Source organism: Ochlerotatus camptorhynchus, unplaced genomic scaffold (assembly GCF_037179485.1).
Source record: "Ochlerotatus camptorhynchus isolate MF236.1 unplaced genomic scaffold, CSIRO-AGI_Acam_v1.1 ptg000220l, whole genome shotgun sequence".
Classification (NCBI taxonomy): Eukaryota; Metazoa; Arthropoda; class Insecta; order Diptera; family Culicidae; genus Ochlerotatus; species Ochlerotatus camptorhynchus.
Window position 1 is genome coordinate 3,261,574 of NW_027040710.1, and position 22,878 is coordinate 3,284,451.

General features: G+C 40.6%; 1 protein-coding gene across 2 annotated transcripts in view; it reads left to right on the forward strand.

Annotated features, from left to right (window-relative positions):
• The first annotated feature begins 4,723 nt into the window (after positions 1–4,723).
• LOC135703726 (uncharacterized) overlaps positions 4,724–22,878 on the forward strand; it is a 63,269-nt gene continuing 45,114 nt past the window's right edge. Inside the window, exon 1 of one of the 2 annotated variants that reach the window (XM_065225027.1) lies at positions 4,724–4,887. The gene's annotated coding sequence lies outside the window, so the exon portion shown is untranslated. Of the gene's footprint in view, positions 4,888–17,771; positions 17,878–22,878 lie in introns of those variants that run through there. The other variant, XM_065225026.1, reaches the window with a different exon arrangement.

Here is a 22,878-nt window from a genome sequence, read left to right on the forward strand (position 1 = left end):
GACTGCTTGGGACCGTTGTTCTGGTACTGAGTGAGCCAAAAATAATAATGATTTTCTTCGGGACCCAGTGGTCTTAGAGTTACCTCTATGCTAGCACCATCTATCATCCACATTCCCAAGCATTGATGTGCAACTAGACCATCCCATGCCATTTTTTCACCAGTTGCTTTTCCCTCGTTCTGTCAACGCGTCCGCTGTGTTGAATAAAAACAAAACAGATGGAAGTCAGTGATGTCGGTTCTACTAAATTTTCCGTAGATCTGTAGAATTGATTGAATTCTGCAGAAATACGGATCCGTAGGAAAAATTCACAGAAGCTAAGACTTTTTTTTAGGGATTTGTTTTGTTTGTTTATTGTGCTTTTTCTTTTGCTCGAAACAAGTTTTTAAACGAGGTTATGTATCACTAATTAGTGCCCTTTCTACCACCTCTCATCACCTTAATGTGTGTACAGCAAACAATTATCAATCAATTAAATTCATGGTGAAGTATTGAACATCAATAACTGGTAAAAGGGGTAAAAGTTGATAGAATATTGCAGTCATCAACATGATTTGTTCTCGCATTCTGTGTTAATCTTACAGCGTAATATTTTAATTAATTAATAGGAACGGAATGACTAATGTGCAGCACTTTCGATGTAACATTCAACAACTTTTTTTTCTGTATTCGTCAGATGTGGTATGTGTCTCCAGTTGGGATGCCTTGACCACCTATCATTTTCAAGTGCTGACATCTACTATCTAGACATGAAAAAGAACTGGCATCACTGATAAGTTCGAAATTTGGTGGTTTGCTCAATGCTTCAGTGGCGCCATCATGACAAATGCAAGCACATTCCCAACTAAAACATTATTTGCGATGAATGTGATTGTGAGTGTTATGTCTGTTTGTCTGTGGTTTAGAGATATCTAACCATGTGTCGCTAATGTAACATGTAGCTTCTCATGGTCTAACTCGACAGCTCAAATAGATAGGTGGCTGTTTTCTTTTGGCTAAGTTGTTAGGATGGACAACCCAAGTAATCAAAAGTTCTGATAAAAGGCTATTTATGGCTTAAGCACCTTGGTTGAAGGTGGTCTATAGAATTCTAAGCAGCCTCATTTTTAAGTCGTTATAAGAACTTGAAAGTTCCGGTACCATAATTGAAGAGCATTCTAAGCAGCCTCTGGCTGAACTTGAACGAAACTTTTAGAAAATAAATTAAAAAAAGTTTTTGTCCTCTACACCAATTCTATATTTAGTTCACACTTTTATGAAAGTTATTTCTAAAGGCAGGTATTAATGTGTATTGATTTATCAGCATTGGTTGTAGTAGAAATGGAGCTGATGGAAGAATTAAACCCAGTCCTTCTGCGTGAGAGTCTCAGCACGAACCACTACGTCATCTGAAATATATAAAAGTGAGCTGTTGTCCCGCCTATTGTTGGAGTTTTCTGAGCCAGCTGACTGACTTGAATACGAAACACAACACCTTGATGAATTTAAATTGGTATTTGCCCACATGGTATTCCATCACAATTATGGCGCAGTGGTTAGCAATCGTAGATCACATGCCGAATACATGGGTTCGAATCCAGGAAATTACTTTTCAATTTTTTTTTATTTTTGGATAGAGTGTTGCATAAATATAAGAATTATGATTAAATACTTATTATTTCATATATTAAATTACATTAATTTTGTTACAAAAAAAGATTTGTGCGGATTGCTTCATGTGGCTTGAAAGTTCTGTCGGAACTTTATTTGAATTTTATGGAACTTGGAAGTGTTGAATGCGGAACTTTTGGTTACTTGGGAAGACCTATAGTGGACAGTTATGTTGAGAATTCCTCCATCACATGGCGTTTGTGAACCAACCCATCAAAAAATTGCACTGATTTGAGGCTTAATAGCAACTTAAAATTTTATTTATTTATTTATTTATTTCGTCAACCAACGTAGACTAGTACAACTAATACAGTTTTGTTTTCTTAAATATATATTTATATAAAAAAAGTAGTGTCAGCTTTCTTGTCTTTTCTTTTATGAGTTGTTATTTCTTATGGAATAAAAATATTGCTTTAGTTTATGCCGAGACATTGTAAACAGTAGTGCAGCAGAACAGTACGAGTACAAAATAATGAAACTGGCTGAGATCTTCCCTTTATTTTCATTTGTATTTTCTTATATTTTGACGTAGGACTACGTCTGTGATTTATATATGGGGGTACACTTTGTGAAAACCGAAAATGGAACATGTAACAAAATTATGAAAGATTTTGAACGCTAATAACTCAACTGCCCTTGGACCAATTTCAATAATTTTATCACCAATCGATCAGAAATATTTCTACGCATCTGTCAAATTTAAGACGTTATCATTTTTCAAAATGTCATCATTGAAAATTTCACGAATGTGCAACTGTTGCTTTGAGTACCGATTGCCTGTGAAAAGCTATTTCCCTAACACAGATTTCAAAGTTTAATTCCATCCGGTCTCACCAAACGGTGTTTAATTCAATCACAGCGTGGTGAGTGCTGGTGTTCTCCAGCATATAACGAAGGGCTATTTGGAAGCAACGAGCTGCAGCCCACATGAGCATCCAAAGAAATAAGAAGAAGCCGCACCGCTATTGATCGGAATCAGTAGTTCTTCGTGAGTTGCTGGGGGGCAACTATGCCAAGCGCGTCATACTGAAGAGTAAACCCCGCTCAAATGCCTATTCCTACACAAAACACAAACTCCTGCTGCAGTTAACAAATAAGTTTTATTATATAAGACCACGTAGTTCTACGTCACCATTGGTACAACCAACAATCAATACGAAACTAACGATTTTAAATTGGCTCACTACTTGACTAGCCTATTGGTCCCAAGCAAATCGATTACGTACCCCATTCTAGTCAAAATTCTAGTACTACACTATGTTTGTTTTGATTCGCTATGAAAGTTTGACAGATAATATGAGGGGTTAGTGGATTTTCCTATGTTTCGAGGGGTGAATCGATTAGCTTGGGACCGAAGATAGTACCAGAGCTGAGCCAAAAAGTTGAGCAAGTTTCTTCGGGACCTACCAGTCTTAGAGTTACCTCTATGGTACAACCACATACCACAACCACTAGAGGAAAATTGAATATCACTTTCAACGAGCAATCATTTATAAATAACAATGCAGCGGAACGTGCGGTACGAGATGCCACGTTTCATCCATTTATTGGATTCTGAAGCATCGTGTTTTAATCTTTGATTTTAACAGGCCCGATGTATCTGAATCATCTTGCCCCTTAAATGCTGCACAGTAGGCCTGACCGGTTTGATGTATTTTGCGCATCTCTGATGTTCAAAATATACCAAATAGACAAGAAAAAGGATGGAAATATATCTATAATTTTCCAGGATGCTTTCATGAACTGGCTGTGTTGGTGTTAGATTAGATTATATTAGATTAAATTTGTTTAGAAGTAGAACCACAAACGAAGTGACAGACGGAGCGGCTCGAAAACTTTGGTGACTAACCTGCTATTGCAATTTTTCAGTGTACCACATGGCAACACCACTACTACTGGATTGTACCACATGGCAACACTACTATTGGATTGAACTAGCATTTTCACCAAATGTACTAGAATATTTTGGTTCTATCTCTTTCACTCTACTCAAAACTGAAATGCATAAAAAAATGACAAAATGATACGCACTCTTTGCACACTGTCAAAGAATCATTGTACACAAAATCAGCTTTGTTCAAATCAAAACAAAAAAACTAACCCATCTGGTGGATGATGGCACAAGCTTCCAAGAAAATTCTATTACAGTGAACCACATTATTTAAATGGATTTCTTCGCCAGTAAGTCGTCTGTCACTTCGTTTGTGCTATAAGTCTATAAGTATTGTCTATCAATGTTTGCTTTAATATCAACCCTAGTATTACACTTCTTTTACGATGCAAAGCTTTCAATGTTATACCAATGCATTGCTTGAAACATGCGCAGATGAACCAAAACGTTGTACTTGGCATAAAAGCGATTGTAATCTGTGAATCGAACCTAAATAGGTAATGGAGTAACGAAAATTCCAGGGAGGAATCCTTACAACGGTCGACCATACATGCCTTTGGAACGATTGACTCAACTGTTGTGCACATCTTCGAGATCGTATTCTATGGACGAGCCATTTCCCTTCAACAAGTACAGAAAACTTCTTGTAGGAAAAAACGTCCTACAGTGTGCAACTCCATGCAAGACCGTATCAAAAGCTGACTCAGGATGATGAACAGTAACACAAGTGTGAACGAGTAAATCACCTGATGGTATGAATGAATCATTTTACTGCACGTGGGAGCTTGATTACTCAATCAAGGAATGCATTTCGTATTGTTCGAAATGAAGCAAATTTCCAAGGGAATACAATATCCTTCCCGGTTGTCCTTAGCAACTGCACTTGCAAACACTGGTGTAATCTTTGCTAGGCACACAATAACAATGACTTTCAAATCCAAATGTGTGAGTAAGTGGAGTACTACCCACCCACCCCCTTGCAGGAGGATGTGATGGAGCTTGAGCAGAGAGTTCAACACTAATGGCGCGCTACTATGTAGGTATAGAATTCCTGCTACAACAACGACGAGCAATGTCCCGGTACGTCGCGAACCAGCAGCGACGACCCGCACCACAATGGTCCTCAGTCGGAATTCTCTCACTCATTCGGTTCGTCACCGTCGAACGTATCGGACACGCGAAGAAAAACCGGTTGCACCTTGCAAGGACGCGCCAAAAAAAAATCCTCTCCCCAGAGGTGCTAAACTTTTCCAACATTCAGTGAAGAAGGAAATCGGTGTTCAGATAAGATCTGCCTTTTTGTCGAAAGTAGTGTTTCGGTGTGAAACGACGTCGACCCCATTTTGGTAGGCAAATGTAAAGTGCAAAGTGAAGCCAGTGAAAATTTATCCCGGTCGAAGCAACGATGGCTACGGGAAAATCCATACCAACTTTCTCTGGAAAGCTTCTGTTTTGCTCGTTTTGTTGTGCCTATTCTGTAAAGCAGCGCTGCCATTGCGTCACATACCTATAGAGAACAGAGAGGGAGAAAACGGATGCAGTTTTTCTCCCGCTGACGGGCTGCCTGCCACCCTCAGCATGTTACTGTTGTTGTTGTTGTTGTTCTTGCTTGCTACTGGAACTGCCACTGACTGATGCTGCTGCTGGGGGCAATATTTGTAACTCACTCTCGATGATGGATCGGGACGCTGGGCTGGGATAGAGGAGATGCATTTCACGAGACGGTGACGCTTTGATTGCAATTATTTTTGCATCCTCTCTCTTGTTCCGGTTTTTTCTACTCACTACGCTATAGTACTACGGTTGATGTAATTGATGATGGTAGCTTTTTTTTTCCACACCGCCCGGTCTCAAGTGGTTCCCTATACCTGCATATCTACTACACAATATTCTATTAGGTCATCATCATCCTCGTGATCATCACTGTGGGGTGTAAGGCACCGTGTGGGGTTCGTTTCCAATATGAACCTACTCGCACGAACGATGAAATGTGCTGATCGAAATGTAATAAATCTATTCTTGGTATACTTTAATTGGACCGGCCAGGAGGGTGGATTCCGTTGATGATTCTGCTGGCTGTAATGATATAATTGTAATAACGACGGAGATGTACGGTCGGTTAAGAATGGCTGGAGAAGGACTGACTAACTAAATAAATATAATCAACGTTAATCATGATGAAGTGTCGTGGAGCTTGATAATCTAGGCGAAAGTGGCGAAAGGAACTGAATTATGCAGTGACAAATTGCTCCGATTTCACATGCTTTATCTATGACAAGGCTGGGTTGGAAATGTGACTGACTAGAAAGGATTCTTTCGATGGTGCGCGAATGGCAGTAATGAAAATTGGTATTATTTTTTTAGAGTGGCTCTGTCTTATTAACGGTTTATAGAGCGTTTCTCAGAAACCAATATTTTGTCACAGGCTTGTTGAGACCCGTTTGGTCAGTTATTTTTTGACGTAGGACTACGTCTGTGCTTTCTATATGGGAGTACACTTTGTGAAAAACGAAAATGGAACATGTAACAAAATTACGAAAGATTTTAAACGTTAATAACTCAGCTGTCCCTGGACCAATTTCAATAATTTTATCACCAATAGATCAGAAATATTTCTACGCATCTGTTGAATATAAGACCTTATCATTTTAAAAAATGTCATTATTGAAAATTGCACAAATATGCAATTGTTGCTGTTGCTGTTAATAGTTAAAATTATCACCGATTGCCTGCGAAAAGCGATTTCCCTAACGCAGATTTCAAAGTTGAATTCCATCCGGTCTCACCAAACGGTGCTAATTCAATCACCGCGTGGTGAGTGGTGGTGTTCTCCAGTACATAACGAAAGGCTCTCCGCGAGCTGCAGCTCACATGAGCATCCATAGAAGGAGGAAGAAGCCGCACCGCTATTGATCGGAATCAGTAGCGTCATACTAAAGACTATAAACAGAGAGTACCCCGCTCAAATTCCTATTCTTACACAAACACAAGCTTTTGCAGCAGTTAACAAATAAGATTTTTTATATAAGACTACTTTGTCCTACGTCACCATTGCGTACAACCCCATAGGGCTGTCCCTTGTAGTTTTTTAAATCCATTTTTCATCTGACGTCCCACAATCCACAATGGGTAAACATTGGCCAAATTTTTTTAAATTATATTTTGTACTTGTAAGTTACAAGAAGAGGTTGTAAAGTATGTGTTTGACACATGTCAATTTCGCTTTCAGAGAATCGCAAGAATCGATCATATAATCGCTAATTGTGACTCTCTGAAAGCGAAATTGACAGGTTTTATGTGCCAAACACATTCTTCAAAACGGAAGCTGTGCACAGTTCGAAATAACTACTTTTACATGAAACGTAATCCATATTGAACGTAAATCATGAAACGTAAACAAACATGTCATGTAAAATTAAGCGAAGAGAACGTTTTATTGAAATAATTTTCTCGTTTCTTTCAACTGATTCTTATGTCAAAAGGGTCGCTCACATGGGTCGGTCTCAGGGAACCTAAATTTACATGCCTTTTTCGTAGTGTGTGGAAACGTAATATTAAAACGATGAAATGCTACTTAAACCCTGGAAAAATGCTCTTTTATTACGTAGCTACTCAGATTTACTATTCTGCCCGAAAGCCAACAGTCTCTTCGTCGCATCGATTTGGTCGATTGAAGCTGATATTGTGACGCCCTGGTCCTGGGTTCAATCCCAGTCGGCACTGCCGGGATGTTCTGAGGCATAACATCTCTGATCACGCCTTCCTTCGGGAAGTAAAGCCGTTGGTCCTCGGTTCATGAGTTGATGAGTCGATAGTTAGGGTCCAGAAGTGGGAGCTGCCTCCCTGGCGTCGATAGCATTGGTGCTCAGCACGGAAAACCAGATCAACGGAAAACAAATCATGGGAAAAACATTTTTCCTCGATCGATTCTGATCAATCCAATTTTTCCAGATTACTTAGGTTTTAAGTCTTTTGTGTGAATGACACTGATAAAGACTGCACATAGTAGTCGAAATACGTATCTGTCATGGATACCGAAATTAATTAAATGGAATTAAATAGAAGATAACCGTTTTTGCTATTTATGTAAATTATCAATTTTGGGGTATTTGATCATGCATTTTATGCAATGCAATATTCAGAAGTTATCATTTTTTTTACTTGATTTGCGTTCGCTGAACAAGAATCTTGTATTTAAATTTCAACAAAAAATGTAGTTAACGAAAAAACTGCGTATGCTATTGCAAAATAGTTAAGAATACGCCTAAATGTAGGCATTTTATATCATTTTTGTGACATGAAATCGTTCATTTTAACCAAATCTGATTTCAGATTCCGATTCAGTGACCCAACATTAAGTAAAATAAATAATTTCACCGAACACAGCACCAGAATATATCTCTTTTAGTTCGTGTTCTATCTACGCTTTCGACTATACCAGCAAGCAATTTATTTATATCATTGGAGAACGACGCACACACTTGCCACGATTCTCTCCAATTCCAGTTCAGCAGCAAAGCATATGAAATCGAGTGATCGTACTGTGAGCGCTTCTTATTCGCTTATGCTTCTTTCGAAGCATGAAGAGAGCAGTGGAGAAAGCATAAGTCTGAAAATTGCAACGTTCGTGTTTCGAGTCCTGTCGGCAACGTTTTTCTATTTTTTCGACATGATTCATTTTACTCACTAATACCACAAACGAAGTGACAGACGACTAACTGGCGAAGAAATCAATTAAAATAATGTGGTTCGCTGTGATAGAATTTTCTTAGAAGCTTGTGCGATCAGCCACCAGATGGGCTAGTATTTTTGTTTTGATTTGAACATAGTTGATTTTGTGTGCAATATGATCTTTGACAGTGTACTAGAATGTTTTGGTTCTATCTCTTTCACTCTACTCAAAACTGAAATGCATAAAAAAATGAAAAAATGATACACTCTTTGCACACTGTCAAAGAATCATTGTACACAAAATCAACTTTGAGCAAAAACAAAACAAAAATACTATCCCATCTGGTGGATGATGGCACAAGCTTCTAAGAAAATTCTATTAAAGCGAACCACATTATTTTAATTGATTTCTTCGCCAGTTAGTCGTCTGTCACTTCGTTTGTGTTAATGCACTCCACATTTCTAGCATTGGATCGCAACTCGGTATATCTCTTCATCCGTTCATGCGGTCTCTACCAACATCTTGCGATGATGAATTTCATATTATTGTAAGCAAATCTTACGGGTTGGGTGTACTTTTTTATGGTCACTTTAAAGCTTGGTTTAGACTAGGCAAATCAAATGATCAACTCAGTTGAATTCAATTGGCTTGAAAAGTTGAGTCTGGTTCAACTTTTTTCAATTCAAGTGAGTTGATCAAGTCAGTTGAATGGCATGGTTTACACGTTCAATTAGCGTTCAAGTCAGTTGAATTCAACTGACTTGATCAATTGACTTGCCCTGTCTAAACCCAGCTTAAAGCTGGGTTTAGACTAGGCAAGTCAAATGATCAACTCAGTTGAATTCAATTGGCTTGAAAAGTTGAGGGTCTTTAAGCTGGGCTTAGAAAAGGCAAGTCAATTGATCAAGTCAGTTGAATTCAACTGACTTGAACGCGAATTGAACATGTAAACCAAGCCATTCAACTGACTTGATCAATTTGAATTGGAAAAAGTTGAACCAGGCTCAACTTTTCAAGCCAATTGAATTCAACTGAGTTGATTATTTGACATGCCTAGTATAATCCCAGCTTAACTGTCATTCGTGACTTGTCCGGACATGAGACAGATACCTACAAGTAAATTTGTCGAAAGGCACTAGACCGAACGCTGGTGCTGGTGTGTCATTGGAGCGAATATTATCAGGTGGTAGGTTGATAGGGTGATAGGGTTAGTACCCAAGTAATATTTAACGTTTTATGAAGTACTACAAGGCTTCAATAAAACAACATTAATAAAACCATGGTCAAGATAGCTTTGCCTTTATTACATCCACCAAAACCTCATTAAGGCTAGAATCTGGCCTACCCTGAAGAAGGTTCTAAAGAGTGCATTATCGAGACATTTCAATGATGACTTGCTGCAAAAAGGTTATATGACGAATGCTTTGAGAACCATTTGAAATCCTTATTAAAAGTACTATAAAAGCCATTTAGTACCAATACTTGTGCCCAGTGTTGGGAAAATATCAAAAAATCAAATTTCACCAACGCCCAAGATCACGCTTGATTTTCGTAGACAAAAATCAACAAGCAAACAACTGCGGTTGATTTTGCAAGCTGTGGTATCGCAGCTCGGAATATCAAGCTAACAAAACTCACCAACTGCAAATCTCACCAGACTGTGGTGAGATTGAGTTTAATGATGTTTGCTTTACACCCGAATGCAACCGAAACTTCCATAACGGCTTGCAGCAGTCCCTTCGCGTCTGCCATCGGTGAAGATTAAAAAGAGATAGCAAACTATGCTTTCTCTTTCTAAGAAAACGATGTGCAATGGAATCATTTTTGTGTCGAGTCAACTCTCAGCTTGATTTTTGCACGTTGTGAATAGTCTCGCAATATCAAAGGAGCTTGTAAAATCAATATCAAGCATGATATTTTGTTCCAATATCACGCGTGATATCACGAGCGCATGAGAGCGGAAAAATATCAATTGATTTCTGATTTTGCCAACACTGCTTGTGCCATTTGCTTTTGACGCTTGCTAAGTGCACTATTAATAAAGCATCAATCAAAAGGGATACACAAATATCGTCCGATCTTGCCAAATGCATTGTTCAAAAATGAATCTGTCAAAAATCCTCATAAATGTCCTTATCATTAAAGTGAAAGAATTACTAAAATTATCGAAACTCATACTGTGGTGACAGATTGAATCTAATGTGAAATGATAACGTTGATTTGACTAATTATTTTTAATTTAGGAAACAAAATATAGTTATATGTTATGTTAATCATTGCTCCCAGCCAAGACAATTTGATGATTTTCGTAATTTCTATTACTGCTCATTGATGAATTGATTAGAATAAAGTTATTTTAAAGGAAAAACATATTGAAAAACGAAGATTTTTAAAAAGCAATAATAACAATACGACGATATCATATACATTAATTTTCCATAAGCCATTTGTGAAAAAGCTGTTTTGGTTTCATGAAATCTCTAACAAATGCAAAACATTTTAATGCGGCTTTTATGAAAATAATTTGCAGACTGAATTGTTTTTATCTGAAGCTATTTTTGCTTGATCCTATTCTGTTTAGTTTTATGATGGCATTAATAGTGGCAAAGTGGCTTGGAAAAAGTTAAACGTCAAAATTTGTTTATCCTTCGATAGTTTTGTTGTACGATCATTGCAACGATGTTCTACTCCAGCGTGACATCCTTGATAAGGGCAATTCACCTATTGGAAGCAGTTACTCAGGAAGTGAGTCAACAGTTTTCCGCAGTCCCAGTTTGGCACTGATGCTATTCGGATCATCATTTTTTTTCCTTGATTTGTTTTCCGTCGATCTTGTTTTCCGTGCTGAGCACCAATGCTACCGACGCCAGGAAGGCAGCTCCCACACCTGGATCCTACCTATCGACCCATCAACTCATGAACCGGGGACCAACGGCTTTACTTCCTTTCCGAAGGAACGCGTGATCAGAGATGTTATGCCTCAGAACATCCCGGCGGCGCCGACTGGGATTGAACCCAGGCCTGCTGGGGTGAGAGGCAATCACGCTTACCACTACACCACCGGCGCCGCTATTCGGATCATCATCGCAACGTTATTTCTGGAGAAGGCTGCCATTAACAATATGCTGTGTATTCCCATCAATGTTAAGCGTCTAATTTGACGGCTTCCAGTTAACCATCGTCGATGTGATCAGAAGCCGATATCTTCTGAAATTTGAGAACGTGGAAATGGGTCGAAGACGAATCTGTAAGCGGGCTCTGGACTGAAGCCCGGCAAGACATCGCAGCAGAGGCAGACGATGGAAATTTGATCTGGGCTCAGGTTAGAGTCAAAGGAAGCAGCCGCTCAGGATGGAAGTTTCTCACGTTGACTCTTTGCACCACTGAAGGTGCTCAGGATACTTAAAAAAATGAAGCAGACAACGAGATTACAAAGGGAAACCGTTGATGAGTTCAACGGTTCAAGTGATGATAATGTCGGTTTTTAATTTAATTTCCGCAAACCATGTTAACCCTTCGTTTGTGCCAAAAAAACTTACGTTGTCTGTACATTGGGGTCGATTTTAACCCAATTTCAAATCGTCATAACTAAGCGAAGGTTCAAAGTATTTTTGAAATTTTAAATGCAAAGTAAATGTAATGTGCTTTCAATGTAAATTACCAAAACATATTTTAGGATAACTATAGTAAAACTATACCCGTGAAGTGGCATATTTTGTTGATAGAGATGTTTATATCACGAGATCCCAACCATAAAACATGATGCTTCCTTCTGCAAAAATATTCAAAATTACAAGGTCTTCAGTACTATGAATAGTGTATGACAGAATTTGCTCACTAATTTGCGCTTAAATGAGAATGATCAAGTTGTGCCATCTTATGTACACACACTAACGCTATCTACAGATACTGCTCATATGGATGGTTTTCGTCTTGAGCAAATTTGTTCAGATGGACAAAACCTATTAAGGAAAAGAGTTTAGTTCAGAGTTTGCTAGCCAGGCGGCTTTAGTGTGACATTCATTTTGAATTGTTTGTCCTTATGCACGAGTACGGATTTCCGGATAAACTGACGCGGTTGGTCAAGGTGACGATGGATCGAGTGATGTGCATTGTTCGAGTATCGGGGACACTCTCAAACACACTTTGAATCTCGAAGGGGGTTACGGCAAGGTGATGGACTTTCGTGTCTACTAATTAACATCGCGTTAGAAGATGTGATCAGAAGAGCTGACACGAGTGGCAAGATCTTCAGGAAGTCCATCCAGCTTCTTGGCTTCGCCGATGACATTGACATCATGGCACGGAACTTTGAGACGATGGCGGAAACGTACATCAGACTTAAGGCTGAAGCTAGGCGGATTGGACTTGCCATCAACGCATCAAAGACACAATACATGAAAGGAAGAGGTTCTAGGGAAGACAATGTTAGCCTCCCACCCCGAGTTCAGATTGACGGTGACGAAATCGAGGTGGTCGATGAGTTCGTGTATTTGGGCTCACTGATGACCGCCGAAAATGATACCAGCAGAGAAATTCAAAGACGCATTATGGCAGGGAATCGTGCCTACTTTGGACTCCGGAGGACACTCCGTTCAAATAAAATTCGCCGCCGCACTAAGTGGACTATCTACAAGACGCTGATTAGACCGGTGGTCCTCTACGGCCGTGAGACCTGGATTATGTTCGTGGAGGACCAAACGCCCTTGGTGTTTTCGAACGGAAGGTGTTGCGTACTATGTACGATGGAGGGCAGATGGATAACGGAACGTGGAGGAGCCGAATGAACCATGAATTGCACAGGCTGCCGGTAGATCCATCCATCGTCCACATTGAAAAAAATGGGCGACTATGGTGGGCTGGGAACGTCGTAAGAATGCCGCACCACAACCCAGTGAAAATGGTTCTCGAAAGCGATCCAACAACAACAAGAAGAATATACGCGCAGCGGGCAAGGTGGAAGTCAGGGGTTACTCAAAATAACTAGGATAGGCAATTTTTTGGACAACTTTGGAGTGTTGTAACTTCGTCAAATATGATCCGATTTTAAATCTTCCAAGAGCATTTGACTGAAAAACTAATATTGTTCTACGGTGTGGCCACTAAAATAATCCTGGACACCGGAGATATTCTGAGTTTCCGGAGGGCTTGTCTAACTTGCTAAATTTTTGGTGAAATTTTATATATGATGCTGGTTAAATATATATATTTTTAGTAAATACAACGAAAAGAAAACCATTTTTAAAGCAAATCATATACCAAGAACTAAAATCAGCCTATAATCAACCGAGATATGGCCATTTCCCTGGAATCGGTTCTGGTGGAGGGTTCTGAATGCGGGCTGATCATTTAATCACTCAAAACATGCCGTGCGTGCCGTGGTTTTTCAAGAATAGGCTTTCCATAAACTTCAAATGAATCATTGACCACATTGGCCGCTCTTGGAATCACGTGATACCCCCGGGGGAACCTGTAGTAGGGATCAATTGTGTTTTTACTCAAAAACATGCCGTGCGACAGCTCTTTCTTCATGGATTTTCATGAATATTCTTTCTATAGACTTAAAGTGAATCATTTACCACATTGGCCGCTCTTGGGACCTCCGGTATGCCCCCGGGGGAACCTGGAGCATAGGATAATTGCATTTTTACACCAAAACATGCCATGCGACAGCTCATTCTTCATGGATTTTCATGAATAGGCATTCATTAAACTTCAAATGGATCAGTGAACAAATTGGCCGCTCTCGGCACCACTGGGATGCCCCGAGAGAACCTGCAGCAGCGGACAATTTCGTTTTAACTCAAAAATGTGCCGTGCGACAGCTCTTTCTTCATGGATTTTCATGAATATGCTTTCTATAGAATTGAAGTGGATCATTGACCACATTCACCTTTTCTGGGATGACCGCATTGACTGGAATGCCCTGGGGGAACCTGTAGTGCGGAACACGACGAGGACTTTACACACCTGCCATGGCCAGCATAGTCGCCGGATTTAAATATAATTGAGCCACTTTGGTCGACGTTGTAAGCTCGTATTCGAAGCGTTTTTCCTCCTCCATCGTCGTTGAAAACGCTTGAACATCTTCTGATTCAAGAATGGTACAACATTCCACTAGAAGCCATCCAAAAATTTTATGAATCAATTCCCAGACGAAACCAAGCTGTTATTGAAGCAAATGGTGGTCCAATATCATATTAGACGGTTCCATTATAACATTTTCCTACAATTTTAAATGGCATTCTTAATTTATAAATAACAATTCATTAACAATACATAGCTTTGCAAATAGCAAATAGCTTTGGAACCCAGATTAAAAGCGGAACTTTTCAAATAAGAATGGTTTATTCGCACTGTCACTATTGTTTATTTTAAATGCAGGAAATGGCACTAACTGATGGTCACTAGCGAGCACAAAAGTGCTGGCGAACATCTCCAGAGCTGACGTCGACAGTCATTTTGTTCATTAAAGAGTTGATGTTGTGCTCTTGCTACACCTTACATTAATACAAGAGAGAGACTTTTATTGGTCTACAACCATAGTTTAAAGACCTAATCTCCCTATCCACTGCTAGTAGTCAATGGTCCATTTCAAGACTTCAGATAGTTCAAGCTGTAGAACGGCATTGTGAAGTGAAAATACAATTTTCCTCTCAGCATGAGCTCCCCAATGGCATTGTTTTGTGTAAAAATGTGATTGCATCCTACTACAGGTTTCCCCCCCCCCCCCCCCCGGGCATTCCAGTGACTCCGGAAAGGTGGTCAATGATCCTCTTCAATTCTATAGAAAGCATATTCATGAAAATCCATGAAGAAAGAGCTGTCACACGGCATGTTTTTGAGTAAAACCGCAATTGTCCCCGGCTACAGGTTCCCCCGGGGGTATCCAGTGGTTTCGAGAGCGGCCAATGTGGTCAATGATTCACTTTAAGTCTATAGAAAGCATATTCATGAAAATCCATGCAGAAAAAGCTATCGCACGGCATGTTTTTAAGTAAAAACGCAATTGCCCCCTACTACAGGTTCCCCCCGGGGGTATCCCGTGATTCCGAGAGCGGCCAATGTGGTCACTGATCCATTTGAAGTTTAATTAATGCCTATTCATGAAAAACCATGAAGAATGAGCTGTTGCACGGCATGTTTTGGTGTACAAATGCAATTGTCCTCTGCTCCAGGTTCCCCCGGGGGCATACCGGAGGTTCCGAGAGCGGCCAATTCACTTTAAGTCTATAGAAAGAATATTCATGAAAATCCATGAAGAAAGAGCTGTCGCACGGCAGGTTTTTGAGTTAAAACGAAATTGTCCCCTGCTACAGGTTCTCTCGGGGTATCCCAGTGGTTCCGAGAGCGGTCAATGTGGTAAATGATTCACTTTAAGTCTATAGAAAGCATATTCATGAAAATCTATGAAGAAAGAGCTGTCGCACGGCATGTTTTTGAGTAAAAACAGAATTGCCCCCTACTACAGGTTCCCCCGGGGATATCCCATGATTCCGAGAGCTGCCAATGTGGTCACTGATCCATTTGAAGTTTAATGAATGCCTATTCATGAAAAATCATGAAGAATGAGCTGTCGCACGGCATGTTTTGGTGTACAAATGCAATTGTCCTCTGCTCCAGGTTCCCCCGGGGGCATACTGGATGTTTCGAGAGTGGCCAATGTGGTCAATGATGCATTTAAAGTTTATCGAAAGTCTATTGACGAGAAACCATGAAGAAAAAGCTGTCGCACGGCATGTTTTGAGTGATTAAATGATCTGCCCGCATTCAGAACCCTCCACCAGAACCGATTCTAGGGAAATGGCCATATCTCGGCTGATTATAGGCCGATTTTAGTTTTTGGCATATGATTCGCTTTAGAAATGGTTTTTTTTTTTATTTGAAATTTCTCATGAAAGTCATCTTCTGGAGACTTTTAAAACTCTTTAATCTCTGTTTTATAGCGAAATTTGTTGCCTGTATCTCTTCTAATAAAAAAGATATACCCAAATATAGTAAAAAATATGAATAAATTCAAATTGATTTTATACGAGTTTAGAAAATAACATACATCCAATTTTTTTATATTATTGAGAATAACATACGCCCTTTCAAATGCCATAGAAAAACCTTTTTTTTTGTTTGCCCAACCAGAGATATTAACATTTGAAAAGTGCATATTTTTAGTATAAAAACGTCAATAACTCTTGATCGGCGAAAGATTTTTAATAAGAATGAGAATGGCTATCGAACTGTTTCGCAGCTCAATATGGAAAAAGACTAGAAGGCAATCAACAAAAAGTTGAGATTTCCCATAGTAATTTACATGTAAACTTCAAATGGCTTGTGCGAAGTCTGCTTCTAACCAATTAAGTTGTAACTTTGGGAGGCTAATCAGGAACCGCTTTGAAACCATTCAAGCACTGTGGAGCGAAAAAGTCAAATTTTGCAACAGCCATCAAAGCAACTCTGAAAGTAACAGTTCCTAGTGGGACTAACATGTGTAGAATTTCCTACTTCATTGCAAATTTCTAGGCATAACAGTCCCAATAAATATTGCTCGTATAAAAATAGGCTAAACTGATTTCATTGAAGGTAATTTCTGTAGTTTTCACTAAAACATATTGATTCTGTTGAAATGTGAACAATGCGCTAACTTATGTTAACGTATATTTCTTCCAATGAGCAGAAATGTTTCGAAACATTATTCGCGATTTTCTCAGAAGCAACTTTTGAAACATGGGACTGATATGCGTAGAACGGCAGTAAACGCATCGCTACATTTATATTCTAGGTCTTTAAAATTAGACTGCCCTAAAATTGTAAAAAAATGTCTAAATCTAAATTTTGCGATCTATTCACCAATTTGCGATCTGCATGTAAATGTAAATGCATGTACCTTAGTACATTTGGTAACTGAAAAAAAACCTCGAGTGCTGACCGGTTGCTATTACATCACATACCCTCTACCTGCTCTACTGATATCATTTCGATCAGAAATGCGTTTACGTGCTTAATTTTGTTGATAAATTAACGCCATTTTTAAAATTTTACTAAAATGTAAATCTTACAAATCGGAGAAAGTCGATTCAAAACTTTTTTTTTCGTTAATTTGCCTGGAGCTACTGCAATCTAAACACGATGGTGTCTTACAAAAGCGCCCACTGGGACCGCTGTAATAACCGAAAAAGTTTGTTCCATTTATAAATGAACTAAAAACGTCAAATTGACATTAAAAAGATAGGTTACAAATTATAGTTGAGTAAAGTGAAAAGAGTTTAGGATCGATTGCGGGGTATGAAATTGATAATTGATAAAGTACTCCAATCTGCATATCCAGTCACTTCATCCAATTATAACATTCCGTCCGACAACCGTCCAGTCCGGTAAAACGCGTTATCTCCTCACCTATTTCGAATATTTGAAATAACAATCTTACACCCACTACAGTGCTGCCTGGTAGCGATGCGCGCTGCTGCTGCCACTATCCAACGAGGACGAGATATCCAATTCACTCAATTCAAAATATAAATCGTCACAGCGGATGGTTCAGGTTTCTAGTTCTGTTCGAATCGTCGCCCGGACAACACACGCGAACGTGAGCGCGCGCGGATCAGACTCTCTTTAGTTCTCCAAACCGAGATACTTCTAGATTCCAACTGTCTAGCTATAACGGAGTGAGGTGAGGGTTGTTTTCGATTTGGAAAGTGTGTATGTGATAAGTGATTATTGTTTTGGTGGACAATGTTTGAATGGGGGAAAAAAACTAACCAATAGTTGAAATTGCTATTGAATCGTCGAAATGTCCTAAAATAGAATTATTCACCGTCGTAGCGCGTTGTAGCACATCGGAACAAGCAATTAATTATCAATTTATGAGCTTCGTGAGTGGAATGATTACTGGCCGGTTGGTCGATCACACGGCTAAGGTCATCGTTGCCGCGGCTAATGCAAACTGGTTAGCTCATCCCTCTCCGTGCTACTTGCGGAAGGTTCAATGACAATACACAGTGTCGAACTTGGAACGAACGGCGATCAACCCTGGTTTAGGAATAAAAATGTTGTAGTTTTGTAAAAAAAAAAGACGATTGCGCAAGAAACCTTTCACTGTAATCTATCGCCACTGCCACCTAGAACCGACAGGAGAGATGGAGATGTTGCTGCAAGCTGTGTGTGTTGTGCGGTTATCTCGCAAAGTTGAATTGAATTTTTAAATTAAACTCAATTTAGGAGGGTTCTCTACACTGCAATTTGAGACACGATTGTACACATTGATGGTGCTGATGCGCGTGCTAACTTCTTCCGAGAGTCCTTGTCGTCGTCGTCGTCGTCGTCTTGGGTGCGGTGAAATGGAGAATGTGTTCTTCGCGCAAAAGTACATTCTACTTGGATATGGCCGTCCGCTATTATTCAATTGACCGACGTCGACGAAGACGACGACGACGATGACAACGATGACAATGAACGGGGAAATATTCCGTGTATATTTCTCCAGATGTTCTCCAGATCCAGACAAGGTGCAGGTGAGAATGGGTATGGGCGGAGGCGCACGAGATAACGGTGAGCCGACCGGAAGATGTTAGTTTGTCACAGCAAGAGATGGACGATAATTTCGTCGAAGTCTGCTGGCACATAATCAACGAATCGTTATCCCGAGATGCTGAAGATCTCCCGCAAAAAGTCAGCCAAGCGGTTTGATACCACCGCGACCGGGGAAGAAGTTAGCTATAAACGTTGAGTCGATTTAAAGCATATTTCAAGTGTTAATCGTGGTCTATGTCTAATGGGGTTTATGAACATTATAGAAGAAGATCTTCACAGAACAGCTGTTCACATTAATTATTGAATAACAGTGGAAAGCACTGAGTTCTTATAGTAACGAACCAGAATCCAATTCGCAGCAACTGGTTTGAAAGCCGGGGGTCACTGTACTCTTAATAATTCCTTTAAAAAAATACCTCTGCTTCTCAAATAATTGGTTAATCCTACATGGATTGACATCTAGACGGGCACCTTCATGCATAAAACATGCTACCAGGCTCATTCGAATGGTAATATGATAGAGGCTATGAAGTTATGGTTATCAATCTTTGCTCATAACTTTATTCACAAGCGAATGCTCAGCATTTTAAGGCTCATAATCAACCTGATGAAAACTTTTGTCGTGTCAGTTTTAGCCCAATCGAATTAGAGCTCCCAGCTCTAATTGCAATCGATGAGTCAACCATCAACCAGCTGCCACTAGTTATTGTTTACACTAACTTCATTCTGCCGTAAGGTGTGCTTGGTCAAAACAAAAACAACCTCAACCGAGTCTAATTTATGGACAGAGAAACCATGAAACCGTAACAGGATTGCAATAATGGAAGAAAGAACCTCAAGCGTGCACAGAAGAAACCACCCCTCTAGCAGCAGCACTGATTGGTCACTGAATGTGACTGTTCAACGTGGTTGTTTACTTCTTGGTTCGGCTTCTACAGTTGAAGTGCTATAACAGAGGCAGCGAAATAAGTCTCAGTCCGTTTCTGTATAATTATGCTAATCACTTTTCAAAAGTGATGTAATTTGGGTCACACTCAACACCAATTCAAAGTTCGGTGCATGTGCCTGAAGGGTTGCGCGTAGGTGGCTGAGACGACTGGGGCGCTTTTAGCCTTTGTTGATTTCTCAACATTAGCTTGCATCGATCTATCCGATTGGTTTTGAATCACTTGGATGCTGGAGTGATTTTAATAATGACCAATTTCAGTATACACCGTGTATCGTAGATTGAGGGCAAATTGATCAACGCGGGTAAAACGTCTCGTTATGCTACGCATCTTAAGCTGATGTAAGTAGCATTTTTGTGATCGGTAAACGTTTATTGAAATGTACATAGCATTTCCTGTTTTCTGGATTTTCCTTGAAGTTCTCTGAAGCTGCTATTGAAGTTCAAGGACCTATCGTCGAAGCCTATTGTATAGGCGATATTGCTTATATTTCTCAACCGATTCCATCACACAAAATAGGTTGTCAAAAATCACTGTTTGAAGATAATCATATAGTTTCTTCAGCAATATTGTTCAGAAATACTTGAATTGTTAGGATAAAATTTAGTCTGATCTATTCATGAAGACTTTGAAGGCCTGAATCTCCAAAACCTCAGCAAATAATGAATCAGCATTAATTTGCAGTGTTTTCTTTAACGAGCCTATGTGTTGTAGCAGTATGATCAAAAATACATATCTCAACTGGAGACATAAACAGGACAAACGTGGTAATAAAAGCTATACAGATCATCTTGAAGATTCGATCTTGAAGTTCTACAGGTTCAAACAAGTATTATATGATGTCCCCACCAGTGCACACTGGGCCAGAAATGCAATCTAGCGGAGACAAATTAATAACTTCGAAACGAAGCATTTCCGCGACTTGATGTCTACGGCAAAGTTATTTATCATGACAAAAAACAACTCTTATGAAAATGTAAAATTTGTACATCCTACTGGTTCCGAGTTATATGGAGTTAAAGAAAAAAATGGTGAGAATATGGTTTTACCCTTCTTACAAAGAAGGGTATAGATATCACTTGAAAAACCGACTATCGATCCGAGGCCCGGAGGGCCGAGTTTCATATACCATTCGACTCAGCTCGATGAGATCGGAACATGTCTGTGTGTGTGTGTGTGTGTTTTTTTTTTTTGTTTTTTTTTTTTTTTGGCAAGGAGGAAACCTTCAAAAAGGCCATCGTGCCACCGCTGACGACTGGGCGCACAGTCGCGGTGACACGGTGTGTGGGATTCTTACCGCACTAAAACCTCCTTAGACGCCGTGCCCTTTTCCCCCGGAACCACTTGTCGTATTACTTCGGAGGGGGCCATGCACTTTACCTCAGCTAACTGGCGCTTCCAGTTCGCTGATCGTCTCTCCAATTTGTGAGCCATTTAGCTCCCAGCGTCACGTTCTACTCGGTTATCCCTGGTTGTGGATACAGCCTACTCTGACGGAGAGTTTTCCCGGCTTCGGCTTTCAGTTCGCACTTGTGTGAGCACATTACTACTTTCTAGTTGGTCTTCCCGCCATTTTCGCTGCAGCGCTGACATGATCTGCGTTACTGCTCTGCTGACGGCGTTAAAGGTGCCCTCCTCTCGACACATTTCTTCGACGACATTATCCGTGCTAAGGGCGAGCATATCCTCTCGCTCATCATCAAATCTAGGACATTCGAAGACCACGTGCTCTGGTGATTCTTCCACATTCCCACACTCCGGACAGAAGGGTGACGTTGTGTGTCCGAACCGATGCAGGTACTTCCTGAAGCAGCCATGACCAGACAGGAACTGCGTCAAGTGGAAGTTGACTTCTCCATGCTTCCTGTTCACCCAGGTCGAAAGAGTCGGTATTAGCCTGTGTGTCCATCTACCGTTCTCTGCTGCATCCCACTCCTGCTGCCACTTAGCCATCGACTCCGTTCTCACCATTTTTCGTACTCCTCTGGTTTCTCTCGTCATATAGCACTCGTAGTCCTCCGCCAAGGTGATGCCGATTGGGATCATACCGGCGATAACGCATACTGCCTCCATCGAAATGGTTCTGTACGCACTCACGACTCGCATGGCCATGAGCCGGAACGTACTGCTCAATTTCCTTTGGTTCTGCTTCGTTTTCAGCGCTTCAATCCAGGCTGGACCTCCGTACCTTAGTATTGATGAGGACACACTAGCCAGAAGACGTCTCTTGCTGCTGCTTGGACCAGAATTGTTCGGCATGATTCTGGCTATTGCGTTGATAACCTTCGTCGCCTTCTCGCAAGCATATTCGATGTGGCTATTAAAGTTTAGCCGGTCGTCGATCATCACTCCCAGATACTTTAGCATGCGCTTCGAAGCAATGGTGTGCTCTCCAACGGTAATTTCTGCCCGCTGCATTGCTTTGCAGTTACTGACCAACATCACTTCTGTTTTGTGGTGGGCTATCTGCAGCTTCGCTCCTTGCATCCAGTTACCAATCGTATCTATCGCCTCGGCCGCCAACATTTCCACTTCTTCCAGCGTCTCACCGGTTACCGTCAAGACGACATCGTCCGCAAAGCCAACGATCTCAACTCCTTTGGGCAGCTTGAGCGTCAGCACGCCATTGTACATTCCGTTCCACAGCGTGGGACCTAGAATGGAGCCTTGGGGAACCCCCGCCGTGATTCTAAGCGATTTCTGCCCCGTGTCTGTCACGTAGACCAGGACCCGGTTCTGGAAGTAACTACTTAGAATCCTGCAGAGGTAGTCTGGAACCCTCATTCTATGGAGCGCCTTGGCGATGGCCTCCCAGCTGGCGCTATTGAATGCATTCTTCACATCAATCGTAATCACGGCGCAGTATCGATTTCCTCTGCGCTTCTGTTTGGAAGCTTTCTCGGCTCTGTCAATCACTGTCCGAATTGCATCCACCGTCGATCTTCCTTTCCGGAATCCAAACTGTCTCTCCGACAATCCGTGTTCACTCTCCGTGCATTTCGTCAGCCTGTTGAGGATGATCCTCTCCAAGAGCTTTCCTACAGTATCCAGCAAGCATATTGGCCTATACGATGCAGGATCCCCCGGCGGTTTTCCGGGCTTCGGCAACAACACAAGCTTTTGTACCTTCCACCTATCAGGGAACTGACCCTCGTCCAGACATTTCTGCAGCACCATCCTGAACATGTCCGGGA